The following is a 7,095-nucleotide window of genomic DNA, read 5'->3' on the forward strand; positions in this document are numbered from 1 at the left end:
GAGGACTCTGATACCACAAAATGTACTCAGCACATTTTGAGTCAACACAGAGATGGGAGCCAAGAAAGATAAGGATTTTAGTTGTTTGAGTGTTGTTTATGTAAACCCTCCTTTGTCACCAAAGATTTGAGGCTGCTGGCAGTGAAAACTGAAGTGATGATGAGGATGAGAGAGGGAGAAAACTCAGGATCAGTGAAAACAAAAATTGTAGAAGAAAAGCATGACGTGATAAAGCGCAAGACCTGAAGGACACAGGCACGGGCAATAAGGGATGACAAAGTTGCAACAGTTGACTTCCACGTTGGCTTTGGGTTTCTTGGAAATCCATGCAGAGGGAAATTCAGCCAGTTACATAATTGTTGTAAGCAGAAGAAGGAAACAGGTCAGAATCACAGGGAAAATAAAGCTTTCCAAACATTCAGCAGCAAAATAAACATCTCGATGAAACTTTATATACACAGACTTTTGAATCACATTAAAAAGTCACTGAGAAAATGGCAATTTTGCATAAAGTCAGGGTGAGGTAGTTCAAATATCTAAGCATCTGGTGACAAGATCTATGGATAGCATAAACAGTGCCTGAAAGTTTTGAGTAGGAATTCTTATCTTTTAAAATATTAGCTAGCATTAATAAATAGCTTTTTTATTAATATTTAAGAGTATATTATAGAGAAAGCATACATTACAGATAAGTAAATATATCATTTTAGACTCCCCAGTGGCTCAGTGGTAAAGAATTCACCTGTAATGCAGGAGCTGCAGGAAATGCAGTTTTGATCCCTGAGTCAGGAAGATCCCCTGGAGGAGGGCATGGCAACCCACTCCAGTATTCTTGCCTGGAGAATCCCCATGGACAGAGGAGCCTGGCAGGCTACTATCTTTGCTACAGGTCACAAAGTGTCAGACACGACTGAGCAGCTAAGCACGGCACAGCATATTATAATTTAACAATCTCTTCTTGTACATTGTGGTTTTTTTAATTTATAAAATTATAAACACCTCTGTAGTGAACATCTTTACAGCAAAATGCATGCATTCTGTAGTCATTCCTTTTATGTTAAATTTTAAATGGAAGAAAATTTTCTGAACAGATACATTCCTATTCACAAATCCTTTGCTGTACTACTGAGACCTCCCAGTATTAAGACCAGGTAGCCTCCCAGATTAAAACCAGTGGTTTAGACTCTAAAAGAAAGATGCACCACAAAGCCTTCAGTCATTTTCTGTCTCTGTCATGGACTCCCAGATATACATGGCAAATTGAGTGCATATATCGAATATATTTTTCTCTGAAATCTTCCTCAAAATATGGTAAAGAGATCTTTTATTTTTTTAGAAAAAAATCCATGGGGACAAAAATAATGCGGAAAAAAAAAGACCACAGCAAAATTTTAAAAGCTAGAAATCAGGTAGACAAGTTGCAACTAATTTAGTAGGACTGAGCAAGCTGATCTGAAGTTGGCAATGGGAAAAGATAAGTGCCAACCTGATTTATTGCACTCAATTCTCAAAGGCTAAGGAATTGTAATAAATCTGCTGTTAACCAATGTTACACCCACGTATGAACTAGCAATAGCATCCCTTTCTCAAGACACTCTACAGCCATCTACCAGAAGTTTGCCATAATAAATATACAATTCCATTATGCCTACAGTGTGGGAAAGGTGCCCTCAGAATTGTGCAGTGCACAGCTTGCCCATCTGTACATACCAGCCCTGACATGGATGCACCAGGGACCACTAAAAATAGAGATGAATGAAGAGACTGCTGTAAAATATGAAAGAATGGTTAAAACTACTTAGAAAAGTTAGCATTTCTTTCTAACCTTGGCAGAAGGCTGTAGGTTTATCCTCTGAAAAGGGAAAGACTGAATATTTGTGGAAGGAGAATGCCAGGCAGAGTTGAGGACAGAAGTATCATACCATAAATAAAGTGTGCCCTGTAAATGCTGAGTCCCATCCTGCTTGTTCCACTTGGCCCCAGGAACACCGTCATCCAGGCCTTTACTCTCCAGGCAGGAGAGAAGAGGAAACTGCCTTGGAAAACATAACCAGCTGAAAGGAAAATACCTAAATATTTTTACATTGGGGGCCCCCCAACTAAACATCCCAGTGGAACACCCAACAGAGAAGCTCACAGTACGTAGAGCTCCAAATCAGTTTTTAAATCCCCACTTTGCAGTAAGCAGACAAGCAAAAATTACCAGTCATTTGAGGAACAAGCCTAACATGAAAGCTAGAGACCAAAACAAAGATGTTAAAAAAGAAACCTGAGGGGACCTGCCTGGTGGTCAAGTGGTTAAGAATCCACCTGCCCGTGTAGGAGACACAGGTTTAATCCCTGGTCCAGGAAGATTCCACATGCCTGGGGCACCAAAGCCTGTGCTCCACAACTACTGAAGCCCCTGAGCCCTGGAGCCCGTGCTCCACAGAAGCCACTGCAATGAGAAATGCCCGAACCACAACTAGAGAATAGGCCCTGTTCGCTGCAACTAGAGAAAGTCTGCAGGTAGCAATGAAGACCCAGCACAGCCAAAAATAAATAAATAAATAAATGTTTTTTAAAAAGAACTTGGAGAAAATGAGACCATACAGGCAGAATTTTTTTTCATTTATTTTTATTGGTTGGAGGCTAATTACTTTACAATATTGTAGTGGTTTTTGCCATACATTGACATGAATCAGCCATGGATTTACATGTGTTCCCCATCCTGATACCCCCACCCTCCTCCCTCCCCATCCCATCCCTCTGGGTCTTCCCAGTGCACCAGCCCTGAGCACTTGTCTCATGCATCCAACCTGGGCTGGCGATCTGTTTCACACTTGATAATATACATGTTTCAATGCTATTTTCTCAGATCATCCCACCCTCGCCTTCTCCCACAGAGTCCAAAAGTCTGTTCTATACATCTGTGTCCCTTTTTCTGTCCTACATATAGGGTTATCGTTACCATATTTTTAAATTCCATATATATGCATTAGTATACTGTATTGGTATTTATCTTTCTGACTTACTTCACTCTGTATAATGGGCTCCAGTTTCATCCATCTCATTAGAACTGATTCAAATGAATTCTTTTTAATGGTTGAGTAATATTCCATTGTGTATATGTACCATAGCTTTCTTATCCATTCATCTGCTGTTGGGCATCTAGGTTGCTTCCATGTCCTGGCTATTATAAACAGTGCTACGATGAACATCGGAAGGCAGAATTTTTAAACATACCATTGATATCATTAGAGAGTTAAAAGGATATATTACATTGATGAAACAAGAACATACCACAAAAAATTTACAGAATTTTAAAAAAAAGTAACTCTTGCAAATTAAAAACACAGTTGCATAAACCAAAAACTGAATAAAGAGTGAGGCTGTCTCCCAGAAAGGAGAGCATGCAGAGATGGAAGAAATGAGAGAAAAGATAAGAAAATTAGAAGACCTTGTTCAAGAAGTTCCTATTATTAGAAGAGATAGAAAAAAAATGGCATAATCACCTTAAAAAACAATTAAGCATGATAAAGATGAACATACACATACTGTACAATTGAACAGGAAAAAAAATTGTTAAATTCATTCATTTATTCAACAAATATTTACAAGCACCTACTAAGTCATTGTGCTGGGCACTAACTATACAAGAATAATAAACAAGACAGACAAGACCTCTGCCCCTCTCAGAAACTGACTAAGATTCTTCATCTTAAGGCAGCTGTGGAGTGTGGCAGATCTCAGACTCAATTTTGTCTACAAGGTTTGATGTTTCATGAAAGTAGTCTCTGGATAGATGATCTGTGGGCAGAACATGTGTATGAAGGGATTATAATCATTCTGTAACTCACAAGAGGAGTAAAAATTAGAACAAAGCTATGTTTAGGAAGAACCAATTTAATTTTGGTAGTCTTAAACAGAGTTGTCCAAAGATAGAAACAATTGTTTTGGGAAATGGTAAGTTGGCTGTCAGTGGAGGTGTTTGGTACTAAGTAGCAGGGACTTTCCTGGTAGTCCAGTGGTTGGGAGTCTGCCTGCCAATGCAAAAGATACAGGTTTGATCCCTGGCCCAGGAAAATCCCATATGCCTCAGAGCAACAAAGCCCATGAGCCACAACTACTGACTCCGTGTTCTAGACCCCAAGAGCCACAACTACTGAGCCCTGTAGAGTCCATGCTCTGTAACAAGAGAAGCCACCACAATGAGAAGTCCAAGCGCTGCAACAAAGAGAAGCCTCCGTTCACCACCACTGGAGAAAGCCCATGAGCAGCAACAAAGACTCAGTGCAGCCAAAAATAAACAAATAAAAATGTAAAAAATACTAAGCAGCATTCATTCACTCAACGATTGCATGATGGCCATGTTCCAGGCACTGGGGTATGCACTGTATACATTAGCTATTGCTGCAAAGCAAATCACCCCCAAATCTAGTGTCTTATGATGTCTCACAATTTCTGCAAGCCAGAGGCTTGACTGTGTGGTTCTGACTCAGGATCTGTCACGAGGTTGCAGGCAGGACGTTGCCTGAGTCTGTGGTCATCTGAAGGCTCCACCAAGGCTGGAGGATCTGTTCCAAGGTGGGTCACTCACACGCTGGCAAGTTGGTGCTGGCTGTTGAGGAGGGGCAGAAGTTCCTTCCTATGTGGACCCTCCATGGGGCTTCCTATGATGTCCCTCATCACAACATCACAACGTGGTGACTGTCTCTCCCCTCAGAGTCCAAGAGAGAGCAGGATGAAAGCCACTGTGGCCTTTATGCTCTACATTTGGGAGTTAGATACCATGACTTTCACAATAGCCTATTGGTCACATTGGTCAGCCCTCTTCAATATGAGAGGGACCACATGAGGTTATGAGTACCAGAGATAAGGATCAATGTCCGAGGCTGGCTACCACACTGTAGATACAATGATGAATGAACAAGTGGGGTGCCTCACCTCAAGAGACTGTTAGTGTAGAGTTGGGGTACTTGTTATAGATGATGTTAAAGGAACTAGACGGAGAAACAGGTGGATTCCTTCAATCTTAACATCCTGTGATTTTGTTCTCTAGGTCTTGGTCCTTTCCTCACCGTATCAATAAGCCACCATCTCAGAACCAGCAGCCCATGTTCTCATTCCTCTGACATGGGCAGTTCTGAGGTCTCCATTACTAGCTGCTTGTCACTACACAGCAAGATAACCAGGGTCCCACCCTTGGGCTCCCAGACACAAAAGTCCCCAGATAACTCCGCGCTTGCTGTTTCTGTCCCCAGAATCTGTCACTGCCTGTGTTCCTCCTCCCAGAGCACAGCCTGTCCTATGATACTGCCTGGAGGACACGGTGTCCCCATGTGGGAGCTGCTTTTGACCAGGCCCGCAAGCCCTCAACAGTAGCTATGCCCTGTGGTTTCAAGAGGAGAGCGCCCCCCCTTTCCCCTGTTGTGTTCTTTTCTCACCAATCAGAGCCATGCCAACCAGCAGACAGTGGCATATGACCCCTCGGACCTTCTCAGAGTACTTTTGACCTTTGAGTTTTGGGGAGGGATGCAGGGATGTGGTTAATGTCTCAGCCTGGTCCACGCCAGTCCTGGCTGATGATCCTTTTTGGAGCACTAACCCATGTGCACAGAGGAGTCTATTATCTTTAGGTCACCCAAGGAGCCAGAGGTCACTGGGGGAGCTTCAGTCCTAAAAGTCTGGGGGCACTGCTGGGATATACTGATGTGGGCTGCACCAGAATCCAGAAAACGTTCTTCTTTCTAGAGAAACTCTGGCAACTATTTATTAATATTTGTTTGTTTCTAGATAGCTAGTGGAAGTTACTGTAACACAGGAAGCTCAGCTTGCTGCTCTGTGACAACCTAGAGGGGTGGGATGGGCTAGGGGGTGGGAGGGAGGTTCAAGAGAGAGGGGACATATGCATACCTATGACTGATCCACATTGTTGTATGGCAGAAACCAACATTGCAAAGCAATTATCCCCCAAATAAAAATAAAAAAGAAATGAAATTCTGATAAATACCCTACAATACAGGTGTACCCTGAGAACGTTATGCCAAGTGGAAGAAGCCAGACACAAAAGTAAAACTATTGTATGATGTCACTTACATGAACTACCTAGAATAGGCAAAGTCTAAGAGACAGGACAAGCCATCAGCAGAAACTGGAGTGGAGGAGTGATAATGGGTAATTGCTTTATGGACACAGGGTTTCTGTTTGGGTCACGAAGAAATTTTGGAGATAGTGGTGATGGTTGTACAACATTGTGAATGTAATTAATGCCTCTAAATTGTACACTTAAAATGGCAAATTTTGTGTTATATATATCACAATAAAAATAAAACTAAAACATCATAAAGTCCCAACACTACATAAATCTATGAAGTGGAAAGCAAAATCCCATTCTCCCGCAAACAGACCTGTTGAATTTACCGTCGAGGCCTATCGATGTCTTTCTTCTGTGACAGCCCCTTGTGCAGTGTGCATCCCCCCTTCTGTCTGGGGCCCTGGACAGAGCTCACTGTTCTTCTTATGCTGGGCTCACCCTGGAGGCACCACAGCCTGTTAGTTAAAAGTCATACTCTCTAGCTGGATGGCCTGGGTTCCCATCTCAAATTTCCACCACTGCTAGATCATGTGCTTCATCATCCTAAACTGCCCTTTCCTCACCTACTGCATCTTTGAAGTCTCTGTCTGTTGTGAGGATTGTATGAGTCAATGTGGTACAACAATTTTTAAAGACACCTAGCATTAATGCGTGTCAACTTTAGGGCCATCTCTGTAGTTAAAAGTTCTAGAAGCTTCTGCCACTGGTTGCTCTTCATTGGCCACCATTTTGGGGGTGGGGCAGGGTATAGCTTCCTCTTTCAATCCTTGATGTCCCTTGGTGTTGTTCCCTTGAAAGGCCTAAACTCCATTCTGGGAAGTTCAAGTTATTTGGAACAAAGGCTTGAACTGGCTCTTCTCTGGGGCTCCCTCCTGGGAGAGCCCACCTCAGATCACAGCTGGCTGTGCTGGTGAGACTGCTTGGGGCTGAATTCTCTTCCCCTGCCTCCTGCCCCATTTACATTTTTTTACATTTAAAATCTCTCAGTCGTGTCAGACTCCTTGAGACCCCATGGACTA

Source organism: Cervus canadensis, chromosome 11 (assembly GCF_019320065.1).
Source record: "Cervus canadensis isolate Bull #8, Minnesota chromosome 11, ASM1932006v1, whole genome shotgun sequence".
Classification (NCBI taxonomy): domain Eukaryota; kingdom Metazoa; phylum Chordata; class Mammalia; order Artiodactyla; family Cervidae; genus Cervus; species Cervus canadensis.